This window comes from Pezoporus occidentalis, unplaced genomic scaffold, assembly GCF_034315485.1.
Source record: "Pezoporus occidentalis ecotype Australia unplaced genomic scaffold, CSIRO_AGI_Poc_V1 ctg48, whole genome shotgun sequence".
NCBI lineage: Eukaryota > Metazoa > Chordata > Aves > Psittaciformes > Psittacidae > Pezoporus > Pezoporus occidentalis.
In genome coordinates, this window is record NW_026915813.1 from 6,396,567 (window position 1) to 6,414,775 (window position 18,209).

The window sequence follows — 18,209 nt, forward strand, 5'->3', positions numbered from 1 at the left end:
AATATATTTTCATGTTCTCTACTGCTAAAAACTCTGCTTAGCAGGTCCTGAAGCCACAGCAGTAGCTGGAACAGGAGAAATCTGTACTAAACCAGGTTGTGGGGCTGCCCTGGAGGCTTTGAGTGACTGTGACTTTTGCTTACATGAAATAGAAAATCACCCTTGTACCTAGCTGCTAGCTAGCTACTCCTAGCAGGAACCGGCTCGAAAGGATTTGCTTTTCTTTGTTTACTGTCAGACTCTGCTCTGACAGAGTCAAAAGTTTATGAAGGCATTTTACTCTGACAGAAACTGAACAAAATAACGCTGATCAAACAATGAAACAAAGCAGCAACAGACTAAATGAGTTCTTTCAAAGAATTTTGGATGGAAAATGTCTTACCTGCTGACAGGGACGCAAGAACAGCAAACAAAGGCATAGGAATAAAAACTATTCAATAAAATATTGATTTCATTATCACCACCTATTCAACTTAATTTTCTTGGCATCCATATCCCTAATGCAGGTTTGTGATAGATCATACAATCACTTTTTAATTAAGCCCTACTGTGCTTTGTATTAAGAACAAGGCAATAGACATTATGGCACAATATATCTACCAAAATATTTCATGCTTATCCTTTTCATTTTGGTATTTAAAAGTTGTTCTCTTAGGAGGTGGTATCAGTATTTAACAACATTCTTGACAGGAAATATAAAAACCAAAAAGCTTCATACTTAATCTAGCCATGTCAAAACTGAAACCCCTTAAAATAATTGCTTTCTGAATATATGGCATTTCCACTGCATTCTTTTATTATTACCCAGCTTTCAACATCTGAGGATGCAAAACTTGTTTCCTCTCTTACATACTGATGAGCTACCAAATGGCATGAGGATAGCAAACTGGTATTTGACCAATACAGCAGAATGGTACATGAAACAGATGTTACCATGTTACAAGAAATATTTAATGAGAAACTGTAGAAGACTGGAAGCTTCCCAGGATGACAGTCTTTTCTCTAGGTTTTCGGTCACTTTTGGTATATTGCACTTATGCTACTTGTGATGGGGCAGATCCTGAAAAACAATAGCAGCTTTTCTTCCAGTAGAGTACTGGCACTTCTCAGAGGGCAACATTCACTTTAATTACTAAAATGTACCCACCTTCTTCTTCCAAGGAAGAAAGCACCTTTGTTGCATATATAATGTGGTTTTAGATTTTAATGCCAGAAATGAATCAGCAAACATAGTTACATTATGGTATACTATTTCTTATTCTGTACCCATAGTAACCAAATTAATCTCAAGGCGCTGCTGGCATTAATTCAATCTGAAGCTCATACTTTGGATTTTACATAGGTGCCTTCATCCTATTCTTCTCAACTAATAAAATGTTAATATATGGCAATATATTTACTTCTGGTTCAGTTCAAGTTGAGAAGTGCAGTACTTTGCAGAAACCTAATTAATATCAATCATATATTACAACACTGTGCTTTAGTATGCACAAAACAAAAATGGTGCTAGCACTGGAGGATGAAACAGATGATCCAAAAATTCATTTCTAGCTGTAACTTCTGTCTCTAGGATAGGGATGGCCAGTTTTTCCTTACCCTTCAGTTTCCGCTTAAAAAAAATCCATAGCATAAAGTCAAGAACTACACTAAATATATCACATATCCTAAAAAAATCCCACAACAAAACAAAAAACAAACCAAACCAACCAACCAAAACAAAAAAACCCACAACCAAACAACAAAACCAACCAACTAAACAAAAAAACCCAACCAACCAAAAGGAAGAAGATTTTGGAGAATGAAATACCAATAGCTCCCTCTATAACAATATGAATTGGGCACACACTGGCAATAAAACAACCATGGTGACCCAGCAGTGCTGCCTTCAGCAGCATCGACTGGTAATGGGTCTTCCACTGGGACCTGCCAGCCCTCAGCCAAAAATATCCAGTTGTTAGTGATTAGCAACCCAGGAATTTTTGCTTGAGCTGCTCAGAAGATATACGCAGTTCAACAGCTGTTGTGTGGCCATCCTACTCAACACCACAGCAAAAAAAATGCAGTTCTTTTCTCAGGGCAATCTGACATCCCAGGCATACTATGAACCAAAATGTCTCAAAATCTACCCTACTCCACATAGTTAGAGGTTTTGCAGCAAGGCTGAAGGACGGTTCACATTCCTTGGAGCCTTTTAATTCCAGCTGCTTGCAGTCCCATCGATTCCCAGGAGCACAAGCATCCCCCAAATATTTTGGTGCATTCCTCATTCCCATCTACAAGAAAATATTGCAGTGAACCATGCCAGCTTGATCCAACCACTGCCAGAGCAATAAGACCAGATTCTGTCATCCTTATTCACCACGTACAACAAGCAGGCCCCTCAAAAGGGTGAGCTGGCATAAGGAGTTAAGGTGATACTTCTGGATGAGCAGTGTAGGTGAGCTATGGCAACCTGGGTAAAGACCCCCACTGCAAAAAGAAGCATAGTTATGGCAGCACTAATCTGCATGGAAGCTCAGGCCTCAAGCCGTAGATGGGTCATAAAGCCATAGCAAAGCTTGACTTCGGCTTACAAAGATCCCGCGTTCATGTAAATTCAAAAGGACGCTTGAGCAAGCCCACAGCCTGGTACACTGGCAGCCCCAGGCCACCACTGCAAGGGACAGAAGACTCAGTGGGTCCCCCTGACAAGCACTTTTCTCAAGGATGTACGAAGAGATGCACAAGCACTCTGATCCATCTCAAACAAAACGCACATACCCCAGGACCACACTGAACAGCTGGGGATCACAGAGCCCTCCTGATCATCTCAGGTTCTGCCTCGCTAACAGCAGTAAAGCTCTCAGGGAGCCTGGTGTTACCCCTGGGCATGCACACAGGGCTCCCACTGGCTGTGAGCACTGCCTGTATACTGCATCCAAGGGCACAATACAGTCCTTCACTTTTACCAACTGCTACAGAGTATGAATTCCTAGAATGGCTCAAACACATACTAATTCAAATATGGGTACTTTCAGACTTCTTTTCTATTCCAAATTATGTGCTTTGCCAGCTTCAAAAAACAGATGGAAAATACGTCCCTAAATGTGCACCCTTGTGATCATTCCAAAAGGAAAGCAGCACCAAGTAGCTTAAAACGTTTGCTAGAAAAACTCTTTTCCATATCATGCAAATAGCAGACAAAAATAACTACTAGGCAATTGATATATACACAAATATTGGTTATTTTAAACAGTAATTTGTTATTGAGGACATCTCACTGAAATATTATAATATTCAATTTCCTTTGCATTTGCATGGAAAAGGAGCTGGAGAGCACATGATCATTCATTTAACTATTACATAAATACGTCTATCATAAGATCACACAGCTTTTGAGCCAGAGTTCAAACACATGTTTAATGCATGAGAGTATGATGAAGAAACTTGTGAACTCACGGGTCTTGTAGCCCAATCTCAATCAGATATGAGCTTGGCGTAAATATGCACAATATCGTGTGCTTTCCAACAGCGTTGCGTCTCCAGGGAGCAGTCTGACATCAGCAAAGGGGACAGGTGGTTCCCTTTCCAACCCAGGAGAGGAAAAAACCCAGTTAAGACACTGTGTATATATAGCAATATCTTTCCTTGGTGTTTTGCTATGGTTTTCATCCCTTAATGAAACTTCAGTGCGTGAACAATTCTCGTAATGTCTTTGCGACAAATCAGTGAGTGGATGTCATGTCCTAAGATATTTATAACACTAAAGGTAGTGGTAAGTGATACCATTTGGCAGCCTTGGTTTAGATGTGCTGAAGATTTTTTCCTTTTGGTTTGCTAAGAATGGAGTTCCAAGAAGCCACAAAACCCCAGTTTCCTTGGTCTAAATGTATCCCTTTCCTATAGCAGGTCATTCTTGTTAATAATGCCTGCAAGAATGACAAACAACAGACAATCACAGGCATAGAGGAGGTCACAACTGCTTTTAGCTAGCCCAACTTTGTAAACTCCATATGAGATATGCTAAACCCTGCACGATCCATGGTTGTTTGATTTTGAATCTCACATTACAAGAATTCACAGACACGCTAACCTGCGTTATAGAATAACCCAATTCGGCCTTTCTTTCCTATCTGTACATAGATACTTTTTTTTTTACACAGTGACAGTCACTGCCTCTTAAACCATTTTCTTTTGTTGCATTTCCTTAGAAACACAAATCTTGTTCCTTGGCAGCAGTTGCTGTAAGTGCTGTACCACATGCCCAAACTAGTTCTCACTCACAGCTTTAATTCACAGTAAGTGGCACGAAAGGAGGTCAACACTTCTCAGAAACCACTTTCAGTTCTTTGCTGCTTCAGTGTCTGTTCTATAAAGCCCTAACAGAATGAAAGTTGTTTCTCATATTGTGTCCCTTGCTTTTTTATTATTTCCATCTTTATGGAATGGGCTGCAGAATATACGATGGAATAAAAGATTATTCCTGGAATCACATTCCTGGTCTCCCTTTCGCAAGATCCTAAAAATATAAGTAAAAAAAAAAATAAAAAAAATTAGTACTTTCCCCAACAAAACCAAAATGCCTTTTTTGCCATGCAAAAAGACTTTTTTATATAAATGGCATCTTGCAACTCAGTGTCATTCACTGTGTCTTACTTTCAGTTCAATTTGCTTGCTTAGAGAAAGATTATATTTTTTATCAACCTGACCAACACATCATGGAGGTTGAAAATCAAACAGCCTTCTTTCTGCTGTGATGCATCACTGGCAAGAGGAATGGCCTTGCTGACAATATTTTGCTGTCACATTTGCTTCTACAGCTTCACTGCCTTCTCTGTGATCAATGAAAACAGATTTTGACCTCATCTATTTCATTTCAGACCATATTCTGCCCTGAGGCACACGAGTACAACCTATCATAGTTATAGTGGCAATTGGGGCAGAATTTGTTCCTTTCCTGACAATTCAATATGTGATTCATGAACCAGAATTGAGTCCAACTCTCCTTTTCTAGAGCTCCTCTTGTTCTTTGGCATTAGCATTGATAAAAAACCAGCAAAGATGAATTTATGTTAGTTGTATCAGCAGAACAGGCTGGGTAGTCAATAATCAGACTGCTCAGCAAGATGCTACCAGACCAAAAGTTCTGTATTTTATTTACACAGTTTATCCTGTGGTCTGCTTTCTTTCTTCACTTACCTCTCTGTTCAACTAATGGGATCATAAGACCTACAAAAATACCTCCTACTCTTGAACATTTCTAATTGGCTTAATAAAGTAAATAGAGAAAAGAAAAAAAAGAGATAACCCTCTCCACAACCATCACTTTAAAAAACCACAAACTCATACCACTAAATGTGGATACTCGGTGTATTCACAGGCTATGCAGTTGCAGGCAATAACCGGATGATCAAGTTTCCCTTTAATCCCCAAGACAATGGCCCACTTTTAAAAATACAGACTCCATTTATATTCACACAACCTGCTATGGGCCAACACCTGCACTCATTCTTTCATACAACTCCCTGCACAGCAGAAGCAAGAACACGCCAGCATACAAGGTATGAAATGAGCACATGTGAATGCCCTCTGAGGTGTCCAGCACTCCACTGATCCATGTATATTGTGGGGCAATCTATGCACGACCTACAGAGAGAAGCAAGACTACCCAGGGACCTTTGGCACTTCAGAGCCAAGACTAGGAGCTCATGTCTTCAACTCTGGAGGCCCACAGTGTCTTACCTGAGATGGCAGGCACTGCATGCATAAATGGTATAGTGATTTTTCTGCAGGACTGAGCTCCCAAGCAGGGGCAAGGTTGACATCACTTTGAAAACCACATCCAAGACATCTAATGAACTGTATGCAGGAGACTAATCTACAGTAGGTCTCGCGTATGGTAAAAATAAACTCCTTAATGTAACAAAAGCACTAATCAACATATTGCGTATTAGGCCTGCAAAGTGCCAATTGTCTGATGAAGAGGAGTAATACTACATGGTTCCAGTTCCCTCAGTTATTTAACTGTTTACATCAATGGAAGCTAAGGAAAACAATGCCTGCAGAGCCACAGATGAAAACACACACAAAGGATCTAAGCCAAGTTCCAAGTTCAGACTTGAAAGTAAGAGGAGAAAAAAACTATTCAAGGATAAAACAACAATACACTCAGGACCTCTGAATCCTGCTGCATATTGCTACTGTACTAGTCATGAGAAAACCTTTTTTGGAAGCAAATTATTTTTATTTCCCTTACTATTTAAGACAAATTTATTCAAAGCTGACACAGAGCCTGATCCTGCCCTTTTACAACCCCATCAACAACAGCCTTACCACAGTTTCCAAGGAAGCAGGATTTACCTTTTCGTGTGGGCCATGCTCTGAGCCCTTAATTCAGTAACACCTTATTCACCAACTAGCTGTGGTTTCACATATTATTCATCCCAAGCAAAGGATTTACAAACACCATCTTGCTCTGTATTTCCGGACTGAAGAAGATAAAAAAAATAATCTGGGGAACATTCTGAAAGGCAGAGAGTATATTCCGGCAGGGGGTGAGGGAGGTGGGGTGGTGGTTACCCTGAAGCAAGGGACCTTCCTGGGTTTGAAAATCTTCCTTGTAGTGAAATAAATACAAGAAATTCCTTCTCTTCCTTTCTTTTGTAGGTAGCATGACCTAAAAAAGGATTTGCAAAGCAGCTTGGAGAGGGGAGAGAGCTCATGTGTTTATTGTTTTTTTGCTTATTTTCTGCAGTTCTTTCAGAGAGCTTCTCAAGATTTTCAAAGATCTGTGAATCTTGCAAGGTTCATATTTTCCAAGTACAGTGAGTCTAGATTCAGTTTCTTTTGTGTCTTAGTATATTGCTTACACATATTACAAACTATCTGAATGCCACAGTGCTTTAAACGGGGCTGCAAATACCCTCTGGATCACCACCAGCAAAAAGCTGCTCCTCCTAAAAGGAAGTAAAAGCCAGTGTGACTTTTTAATCTACTATTTGCTATTTCGTAGAACTGCAGGAAAACTGCCTTAAGGGCTGAGCGCTGCTCCTTCGGTGGCGAAGGAGAAGACGCGGGGTCTGAGCGCCACACTGGCGTCATGCTCCGAGGCAGCGTTCGGGAGGGACAAGCCTGACAGAAGTGCTGATTCACTGCAGCGACCAAGAGGTTGCTTAGTAGCTAAGCTGGGGGGAGAGAGACAGCACAGGGAGGGGGCATCTGGATCGGTGCAAATAAACAGGAGGGAATGCCAAAGTTATTGCAGAGACTGGATCCCTGAGATTGCTGCTTAATACACCAGTGTTGGTTCATCTATCAGAACAAAACCTGTTAATACAGCTCTAGCCATAGGGGGAAAAATACTTGCAAATGCACAGAAGTCATGTAAATCAGAACTGCTGCTCTACTTTACAAGAAATTTTCTCCATTAATTAATTTCATGACTTAGAGCAAATGTGCATGGCTGGAAACAGGGGACCCTGCTGATACCAATCTCACAGCACAGGATACTTCTGTTTTACTCTCAGAGATATATAGCAGATGTACTCCCTGGCTCAAATCCAGGTGCAGACTAGGTGCTTTTGTGGCTGAAGTACTGCCCTGGAACCTGGTTAAGCCTACTAGTAACTTCTTTTGGTTTGAAGTTGCAACATATCACATAAAAAAAACAAACCAACCCACGATTTAAAAATCCAAATTCTCAGAGCTGTCACATTTATTATTAGAATGATCTGATATGACTGGCATTAGCGTGAGCTAGGAACATAGCACAGACGGCCGAGCAAACTAAGCTATTTCTCACCCTTAAAAATGGGATTCTTCCAAGTAGAAATGTCAGTAGAGTCACAAGGGCTCTTTGCAACAGTAGCACCTCTTCATCCTTATACCTACTCTTAGAAAGTCCTGTGCTGTTGCCAAACTTAGCCCAGCAGACCACACCACCCACAGAAGCCCTGTCAACAGCCCTGGCTCACTGTGCGAAAAACAGATCCTCCTCCGAGTAGAAAATTACTTTTCTGGAGGTGCAGGTTGTCTTGGAACTACCTGTAACATCCCGTATCTGGACGTAAAGACAGTGTCCCTGTTGATATTACACATAAAAAGAGATGCCCCCACAGTGGGAAAAAAAAAAGAGGCTTGATAAAACACTGTCACAATCAGTAGATGCAGAGCTGGTTGCAAGTGCAACCTCTTTATGTGCTGATGGAAGTATTTTTCTGGTTGTCTGCCCCCATATTGGAGAAAGAGGACAAGGAAGGAGAGAAAAAGGGAAGAAAAGAGGGACAGAGGGAGGGTATACTCCTCTAGCTACTGAATCAGCACACAAAACAGCAGCAGACACAATGAGAATGGCTGTGAGGAATCTGGCAGCAACAGCATGTTCAGTGAAACAACAAAAAGAGCCTGGAAGACAACAGAAACCCTGATGCCGATAGTAGCATTTTTTTTTTGTCCTGGAAAAGGATTTATGATGCCAAATTTTGGTTGTTTCTTAATACCCACACCTGGCTAAGTACAAATGAAATTAATTTTACAGCTGCAATCTTTCCACATCTTGCACATGGTGATTTGCCGAAAGAAACCCTGTCACGAGGTGTCAAAAAGGAACATAAAACATAACGTGCAACATTTTTTGAGAGATATCAACCGTAATTATGTGAAACTTAAGAAAGCTGCTTCAGGGAGAGGTGGATGGAGTTGCACAGCAGAGTGCCTGGCCCCCGTGCAGACAGATGGCAAAGCTCTGTCCAGGCAAGTACAGTGGGAAGGACACAGGCCCACAAGTATCCAGTAATAACAGTAATACGTCTCTTTCTTCTGCCATCCAGCCACTGAAGTCAGTGTGAAAGTGACATGGAAATTAAAATGCTGTACTCATGGATTACGCTAGACCTTCCCACCTGACCTGAAATGACAACCATCATCCCCCATTCCTCTAACTTCCACACAATAACTCTCATCCCTCGTATGTCCTAAACTAAACCACTGGTCTTAAAAGTTTTACTAGCATAGATAGTATGGGCAGTCCTTATTCCAATATATTTAGTTTTTCCTGAAAATTAGTAGAAACTATGTCCATAATGTAGATCTGGTATTAATGTATACCAATGGCTGGCACTGTGTCAGTGCTGTGTGGGAAGAAAAGATGGTGATACTCTTCCAATAAATAGAAACATTTTCAGAAGGCTATGCCTAAGAAACAACGTGTGATACTTATTTCAGAGTTAGGGCAGGAGTAGTTTACTTGCTCACAGTCATTACCCTCCTTACCCCATGACGAGGCTCTGGCAAGTTTCCTGGTTCTAGTGCTTAGGAGAATGAAAAATGGTGCTGTGCTTTAGTCTCTGTATTACACCTATAAAAACACATCTCCAGGAAAGTTATATTTTATAGAATCACAGAATCATAAAATAGTTAGGGTTGGAAAGGACCTTAAGATCATCTAGTTCCAACCCCCCTGCCATAGGCAGGGACACCTCACACTTAACCATCTCACCCAAGGCTTCGTCCAGCCTGGTTTTGAACACTGCCCTATTGTTTTCTACTGGCGAGGGTCATATTATTAATGCATCCCAGGCATGCTCACAACAGGAGAGAAGAGATCTCCAAACTGGTTACAGTTGTGCTAAAAAAGCATCAGGTCCTTTATAACACAAAATCCACAATTTCATAAAATGGGTCAGTGCTGAAGAAAAATCCCTCTTCTTGATAGTAAAAAGGCAATTTGCTTTCTGGTGCTTTACCTGGTCCCATATTATAAATTAATGGCTATAACTACATTAGAGGACCAAAAGGTCCCAATTTTTTAAGGTTTTGCCCTTCTTTGAACCTACTAGGCTGTATGCTGGCATTAACACTCAGGAAGATATTGCCCCTTTGAGAAAGCAAAGTAGAACACCAACTTCCCTGGTAATCTAGGGGTAAATTATGAAATGTAAACACATGTCTTTCAAAGTGTGAAGAATGACAACCAGTCTTTGCAAATATGCTGAAGAAAACTCTTTTTAAGGTTTTGGGTTTTTTTTTGTTGCTTTTTTTTTTTTTTTCACTTTGGTTTATGGTATTAACACTTGGACTTGCACCTGATATTACTCCCTCCCATTTTTCTCAGCTCTTGTGTAGAAAACACAGCACAGTCCTACAGCTGAGGCATTTTGAAGCCTGCACTACATGCTGTACATGCCACTGCTTGACATTTTATTGACAACAAAGGCCTGCAGCACAGCAGCATTTTTAGAGATGGGATTAACATAATGAACTCCATTTCCATGGGTTTTTCATGGCATTTCTTTATATATAAAAGCAAAAAGAGACCCAAACCAGAAATAAACATTTTTTTCTCCTCTTTCAGGACACAGACTCCTCTAAAATAATGGGGATTGTACAGTCCTAAAGGAGAGAAAAGCCTGTGAGTAAAGAAAGGTATCTGTACTTGGAAGGAGAATGTAACTGCTGAAGAATGAGGAAAAAAAAACAAGATACTGACATTTCTGGCAAGAACAGCCTAAGTATGGGGCCTGTACTAATATGACATTATAGCTGATAGCGTAAGCTCTGTCATGAGATGGTAACATGAACACCACTGAGCTTTCCATGTTGGATCTCCTACTGCCCAGGGACAGGCTGAAACAGTCCATTTGCAGCAATGCAGAACACCAAGGTTTTAAAACTACTAAAAATACATGTAGAAAATCCAGCAGATACTGCTTATCTCAGTCCCAAGTCAAATGGTCCCTGTGCATGTGTAGCACTCAAAACACAGCCACTGAACCCAGCCTCAGTTTGACAGATACCCAGCCCATGTCTGCAGGATGGTCCTAAGTGCAGGGAAGTGAGTAGTGCCCTGAGCAGGAATTAGCAATTTTTTCTGCAGTACTCTGGTCTTCCCCTCTTAAAGCTTCAAGAAAACTCTTCAATGGAAAAGTGTTTGGCAGTGTTTCTCTCTGTTCTTGGCTGGACTCTCTAGCCAAGTCTGAACAGCAGAGCTCTGCTTCTTTTCTTTTTTTTTCCTGGTCCATAAGTAAAACTCCACAATAATTATGGGTTGGTTTTGTTTTACAAAACAAAATGGAGCGACTGTAAGCCATCAGTCCAGCCTAAATGAAACTTAGACAATTAGGAATGACAGTTTCTTCTCTTTGTGCATTTTCTCTCTTTCCTTCTGTTCTGTTCCTTTCTGAAACCCTGCATCCCAGTCTGCCTTTTTGTAGCCTTCTACAATCGCTTCAAAAACTACATAGCTATCTACATCAGGAACTTATTCAGACCCTTTTGAGGATGACAACAGAATAAAATGGCAGTTTGGTATGGCCTCAAACAACAATTTTATGAAATTAATGTTGTAAAGGTGCCTTAGTAAGAGATCAAAGAGAAACCAAGCAGTAAAAAAATCACAGTGGCTACCAACTACAACAATAATCTGCCTGTGACTGAATTGTTGGCTTTAAATTAACACGTTATATCCTCTCAGAAATTAAAAGTGCAAACTCAACATGCCAACTGCTTACAAAAATGGAGGAAACATCCCTGATCGCTGTTGGAAGCAGAGGGTATTCAGCACCTTTCCTAGAAGTCCTGGCAACTTGCAGAATCATAATCATTTTCTCTGAGAAGCTCTGATGTGCTTTCTGAAAACCAAACGCGTTTGTAGCCCATGCCCAATCCCTCCACCCTGGTTCACAACCTTTCCTTAAGGAAGGCAAGTTATCTATAGTAATCTGAGGCTGCACTTTTTTTCCTGATGTACTTCCCTGTGACTTGAACCCACAGTTACATAAAAGTACAAAGCACGGACAATTCATTCTTAATGCTAGCTCATTCCTGGCCTCTCCTGGGCACTGGCTGAAAATAATACTAAACCACGCTGAATCATTTACAGTACCTTTATGATGTGGATTATCATGCAGAGAAAACTGACCTGACCCCATCACACTCTTCATGAAGCAACACAGACTGGTCTAAAACCAGTCTAATGAATGCCACCCACATTGACACCAACACAAATCATGCATTCATGTAGAAGGCTCACACACAGAATAAAGCTGCTTTAAATTTATGTTTGTATTAAGCCTTCAGCAATTGTCATGTCCTTGCCTCTCCTGTTGGCATAGGGAATGCTTTAAAGCTATAAGCTGCCCAGACTTATATGCAGGTCTTTTTTACTTCAAGCAGCTTCCCCACTCTTATTTTCAGAAGGATGCTAGCCATTGTGAGAAAATATTTTGTTAATCAATGCTTCCAGCAATCACACAGATTTCTAATGCCTTTCTGAAATAATGGTTCTTTATTCTGCTTCTTCCTCCAGACACAGATTCTGGTCACAAGGCACAGGAACAATTTACCTCCTCCTGGCCACATGAGATCCTGTGCCACAGTGCAGTGCAAAAATGTGAGCTTCTCAGTCATGCAGGACCTGGTCATATGGCTGCCCACTGAATTCCTTCTCTTTCCACCATCATAAAAGGGAGTACAAGATGCTGTTGCCATTTATATTCCACTGATTACACAAGCTATTTTCATGGCAGGACTCTGCTGCTGCATTCGATCTCAAAGGCTGAATAGACTGAGCTTTTTTAGTGGATTCAGTTAAAATGGATGTTGGTTCCAATAGGACAAATTCATCAGGTAGAGAGCTTTTAAAATGAGTCATTTTAAGGTAATCTTTGTACACATCCTTTTCAAATATCTTGAACTCTTTGAACGACAAAAGAGTGCAAGAACAATAGTGGCTGCTGAATGGAGAAAGAATGTTTAAAAAGCTGGTTTTGTTAAATGTTAACCTGGAAAACTAAACACTGTCTGATTTCAGATTGGAATTTTCTACATGTATTCCCATCTTTACTTTCTTTCCACAGATGTGCTTTTAAACTATACTAAACAAAGGTTTTAACTGTGGGACACTTTCATTTTTACTCATGAGCTGCCATTATCAATCATTTATGTTTTCTAGTGAACTCCACTAAATAAAAAGAGAATATAAGAATAAATCTTTTTAAAGGAATCAATTTGCTGCACATCAATCCCTGCAGGCCATGTGCTCATAAGTCAATAGTTTAAAATGAAAACATCTGATCAAAGTAACACACCTGTTAAAGGAGCATAAAATTCCAAACCCAATGGTAAAATATAAAGATTATGAAGCCTCTTAAAGGAGCTATCAAAGTAAACTATTAGGCAGGCACATCTGCTTCACACCAGCACCCGTTCCATCAGTGCCACTCACGATAAATGAGCATTAGGACAAACATTTCATAGAGCCTCTTTAGAAAACAAGTTTTTTTCCAAACGTAATTCAGTTCAAGAAAAGAATAAAGTAATGGATTGGCCTTCCATGCACTTTCTAATCAAGAATCTCCAAACAATGCAAAATAGTGATGATCTGAGCTCATCACACAGTTTATCAGTTGTGTTTTACAGATGGAGCAACTGTGATACATGTAGGCTGGGTGAACTGACCAGGAAGCCTGAGCACATTGAGGGCTGGGGCCCAGTACTGACCAAAGCCTGCAGGGAATCAGTACTACTGCTGTTACTACAAGTGTTACCATTATTCAGTTCGATCAGTTTTCTCTTGTTTCCTACCCTAGCATCTCTACCTTTCGCAGTTTGCTGGAGGAGGAAACAAAGCCCTGCACCAGCATACACATCCTTGTGCTATTGCAGTTTCCCCCCCGAAGCAGTACAGATCCCACATGGATGCTCTCTGCCAACATATGTCCACATGCTGTCAGTAGAACCAAAGGGGGTTTGTTTCTCTTTTGTTTCCCTCATTTTTTTTTATTTAAACAAAGACTGCTCAGTGACCCATCTGAGGGATTTTTGAGCCCCTTTCCTAAAGCTTCTGGGCCTTTCAAGTCTCACTAGTAATTAGCCTCAACCATGTTTTGTAGTCCTTAATCCTTGTGATGGCAGTTGGGTTCGGACCAGAGTTTATAATGGAGGGAAGGGTTCATATCAGCTGTGTGCTCCTGATCCAGACTTCCTCAGCCTTTCTCCCTCATCTGTTCTTCCTGAGGGTGATTTGCACACACCACCTTTCTGTTGGGCTTCCTCCTGATTCCTGATCAGGACCAAAACCTGATCAGCGACCAAACCTCCTTTGGCTTCACAGCCCTGGGAAAGGCTTTCACAGCCCCGATAATGTTGATTTCATATTCCTTCATCTTCCCTTTGTGCAAAGGGAATCCAATCCCAAAGCCTAAACTTTCTGTCGCCCTGCTCCAGTGGATGCCATCAGTGGGGCTCAGGGCTCCTCTGAGGGGAGAGCTGGCGGGTGGGCCGGTGTGAGACGAGCCACGGCCCCCATCCTGCCAGCTCCAGTAACTCCAGCTGGTGTAACATTACTGTCCATGTTACCACGTGAGTAACGCTACTCATGACCATGAGGTGTGGAAACGACACACCGTGGACTTTACCGGCCATGAGGGGATCTGCCATGGCCCTGGCCCCCTCAGCCTGCCCTGGGGCCAGCACACCACATTCCACTGGGAGCACAAGCTTTTTCCTCTATATCCTCACCCAGAGCATTTAACACATCTGTCAAAGTGTTTTAACGGCCAGGGCCACTGTCACGCTTTATACGACACTGCATTTTTGGCATTGTTTTTGAAATGCCCCGTGCAGGTGTCAGCCTGTTTAAAGGGTACAGTATGTGTGCTTGCCTCGCCTTCCCCGTCATCACGCGAATCATTACCTCGTGGAAAGTATCGCCTTGGCACTGCTGACATTTATGTAGAACAGTGTGGTCTATTTTGCCAGCTATGACTTCAGCGTTGTTCTCAATAACTTTAAAGATCAACCATAACAAAACAAAAGGGCTCCTGAATTTTGTTGGCACGTGCTGCCACAGGAAATACAAAATATGGGCACCTGTCACAACTGAGCCCTTATTTATTTTTTTTTAAAGAAAGGAGACAAAAATCAAACAAGAAACAAAAGCAGTCAGAACTGCTCCAAACTGGAAGGCTACATTAAAGCAGAAGAATGATTAAAAACTAGTCTGGTCTGAAATATGGCACCTAAGGTAAGCTCAGTGACAAGCACTGCCGGGACGGGCAGGGTGCTGCTGTGTGTTGCCGTTCAGAGACAGAGCTGCCCTGGAAAGAGTGGGTTAATATTAGCTACGTGTTACACTCAGTGATGCCTTAAATAATCATCACATGGCTCCTGTAATCTGTTCCATGCTGTCAGCACCAGGTTAGTCATAATAATATCAGATAAGAGCTGTTCAAAGTGACATACTAACCAACATGAGAGCCACATGACTTTCTGGCTACATGGCTGCCCTTCACCTGAACTTTGACTTAGATAGTTTTACGCCAGCACAAGGTGCGCTGGCATTACAGGCTACTTCCCTGCATCCATGGTGGAAAACCTCCTGCCCCACCAGCACCTCTCGGCCCACTCTCTGCAGAGGGCAGGTTTGGCTGCTGGGGCACCCCACAGAGATCCCCCCCCCCCCCTTCCATTATTCATAAGCTGGCTCCAGGGTAAGGGAAGCACTTCTGGCAGGGGCCATGCGGGGTGACTTTTCCTTTATTTGACCAGTGCTTCCTGCCTTTTCCCTGCCTCCAGTGCTGCAGGAAGGCGTGAGCTACCCTGAGCAAAGTGGAAGAGCAGAGAGACAGGACAGAGGTGAGGCAGGAGGAGGAGGGACTCTAGCTGGGGAACAGGAGGGGAGCGGGTGCCATAGGCAAAGGTGGCACAGCTGGAAGTATCAGCAGCAGGGAGTGCAAAAATGGGCAAACTGCAGTAGGCAAAGGAAGGGAAGGAAATACTAGAGAAATTGTAGTGAGAGATCAATCTTTTAAAAAGGGACAGAACTGGTTGTTGTAGGTCTTGAGATATGCCAAAAACAATGAAAATGTAAGGAAAGTCAAGAGCTCCAGCTGTAAATGCCTATGCTATGCTGAACCCACTGACAAAATGCCCATGGCCAGTCCCAGAGCACAAAAAAAACCTCTTCTGTATCCTATGAACCACACCTGTACCCACCACTTAGAGGCCAGGTCAGCTCAGAGGGAGCCAATATGAACTCCCCATAGAGCTGTCTGCTCTTTTTTTTTTGAAGTAAGGGCACTGCCTTTTCTGTTTGTGAGTGTAAAGTTTCCTGCACACTGGTGCCTTAGTGTTCCAGGATGCTAAATAAATACAAATAATTAATAACATCTAGCCCAGTCCAGCAGCAGGCTATGAGCTGGTACTGAGCAAACCAAGGAAGTGGTACAAATACCCTGTTAAAACAAGAGCTGAAGCAAAATCTGTTGCAGAGCTACAAGAGATGTTAAGACATCCTTCTTGACAAGTATAAAGTTATCCTGCCAGAGCTCCAGTGGTACAAGACCACTCATGTCCTACTCTTGGGCTCTACTAGGGTGTACCTCGCAATATGGAAAAGCTCTGGCAGCTGCCAGCCTGGACACACTGCTCTTCAGAGAAGGCAGTGGGAACAGCTGGACCACCAAGAGACAAGAAGAGCTGTGCAAGGCTTATAAAGTGCATCAGCTTGGGGAGAGGGCATGGAGAGGAAAAGGAAATCAAGAAAAGGACTACTGTGTGAAGTAAGGGAATTCAAGGGGAAAAAAGGAAAATCAGCAAAACAAAAATATGAAACACAGCATTAGAGGGAAGTTAAAAGAAAATGGAAAAGTAGTGACAAAATTAATTTTGTTTTATTTTCCTGAATTATCTCTGTCCTTATAAACTGCAGCACACTCCATCTGTACCTCCTAAACCAGCAAGTTTTGGCCCCTGAGTAGGAGATCTGGATTTTTAATCTTACGAAGTGTCCAGCAAATGTTTCTCTCTATAACATTAAACTGTCAGTGAGCAGCTGACATATCCCCATATGGCCCTCCCATTAAGCCAAAAAGGATGGTGTTGAATAAGCTTGGTGAAGCCAGGGCATTCAAAATGAAAGGGAGAAAAGGGCAATTGTTTGGTACTTGGCTGCCAGCAGTCAGCTCAGGCTGGCTGCAGAGGCTGCTCACCCAGACCTTGTCCTGAAGACAACAAAAAGGGGTGCCTGGATCAAGTCCCAGCATGCCAAGAATGATGATCTCCCTCTCTCTCACTCACTCGGCAAGACACCCTCAGCAAAGAGAGGAAAACTGCATAACAGACATTCCTACCCTGGCACCTGTGGGTCTCTTGGGTATTACATTAATATCTGCTCTCTTGGCTATTACACTGAAGGAATACAGAGGCTGGGTTGCCTACAGTCAGTGGACATAAGCTGGCACCTCTTGAGTCAGTCAAAACTGAATCCCTTGATGGACATGCCTGTCTCATTCTATTCACTGCACAGAGAACCAAAACCAATCATGCTCTTTAGTCCTTAAGTGGGATAAATCTAGAAGCATAAATTTGTTTCCTTAAATTAGATGGCCCCAGTTCCTGCACTGTTCTTGTGAAGAATCAATCACCTCTAGGGTATAGACCAGATGCTGTGGGAAGACTCCCTGGTGTCATATCAGGAGCCACTACCCTTTTTTCCTACCTCCCTGCAGCCCAAGCGTGTTTTCTCTTCTACTGGCACATGTCAAAACCTGTGTCACACAACACTGAAATGGCTGGAAATGGCTCCCTGCTTAAGACCTCTAACCCTAGGCAGGGCTCTGGGATGCACTCACATGAGAGCAGAGGGTATGCTAGCCCTCTACTCTTACTGAGCTGTGCAGAATTTTGTTCCAAACTACACCATTTATTATTCATTATTATTTAATGGGACCATGAATGCAATATGTGTGACCAAGAAATATGCCAAGTAATGTTCTTTCCTTTAATGGCTAGATCAAGGGGAAGTTTATGAGGCTGGTGCTGGCTCAGTCAGTAGTGGCATTTGCCCCAGATCCTCTGCAGCACACTTTGCTCAAGCACACTGCTATAAAATCTTTAAAATCAGGGACCAAAAGGTGTGCTAGGCATCTTAAGTTCACTTGCCTTCATGAGCTTTTTTTTCCTTTCTAAATAAATGTTTTTGAAAGACATCTCTCTATGCCAACTTGCAGTTAAGTGCTTAACATAGCATCTCGGGTACTCAAAAAGCAAACAGTCCTTGGAGAACACTCTTCCTTCTCTCGCTGTAAATGCATACAGTGGGTGATGGAAAGGCTCCTAGACCTGCCAGAAAAGGGACGATTTTCTGATTTTTCTCCTTTAGTCACCAGCTGCTTTATCAACAACCACATATCCCCCCTCCCATCCCTCCTGGCCCCCAGTAAGATTTGTAA

The 18,209-nt window shown here is 42.1% G+C and overlaps 1 protein-coding gene and 1 long non-coding RNA gene across 4 annotated transcripts in view; one reads left to right on the plus strand and one right to left on the minus strand.

Annotated features, from left to right (window-relative positions):
- PPARGC1A (PPARG coactivator 1 alpha) overlaps positions 1-18,209 on the minus strand; it is a 369,112-nt gene that overhangs the window by 75,793 nt on the left and 275,110 nt on the right. The gene's annotated exons all lie outside the window — the stretch shown is intronic.
- On the plus strand, positions 3,654-7,238 carry LOC134172840 (uncharacterized). The gene is made up of 2 exons (XR_009968036.1): positions 3,654-4,510; positions 6,650-7,238. It is a non-coding gene; the product is annotated as an uncharacterized LOC134172840 (long non-coding RNA).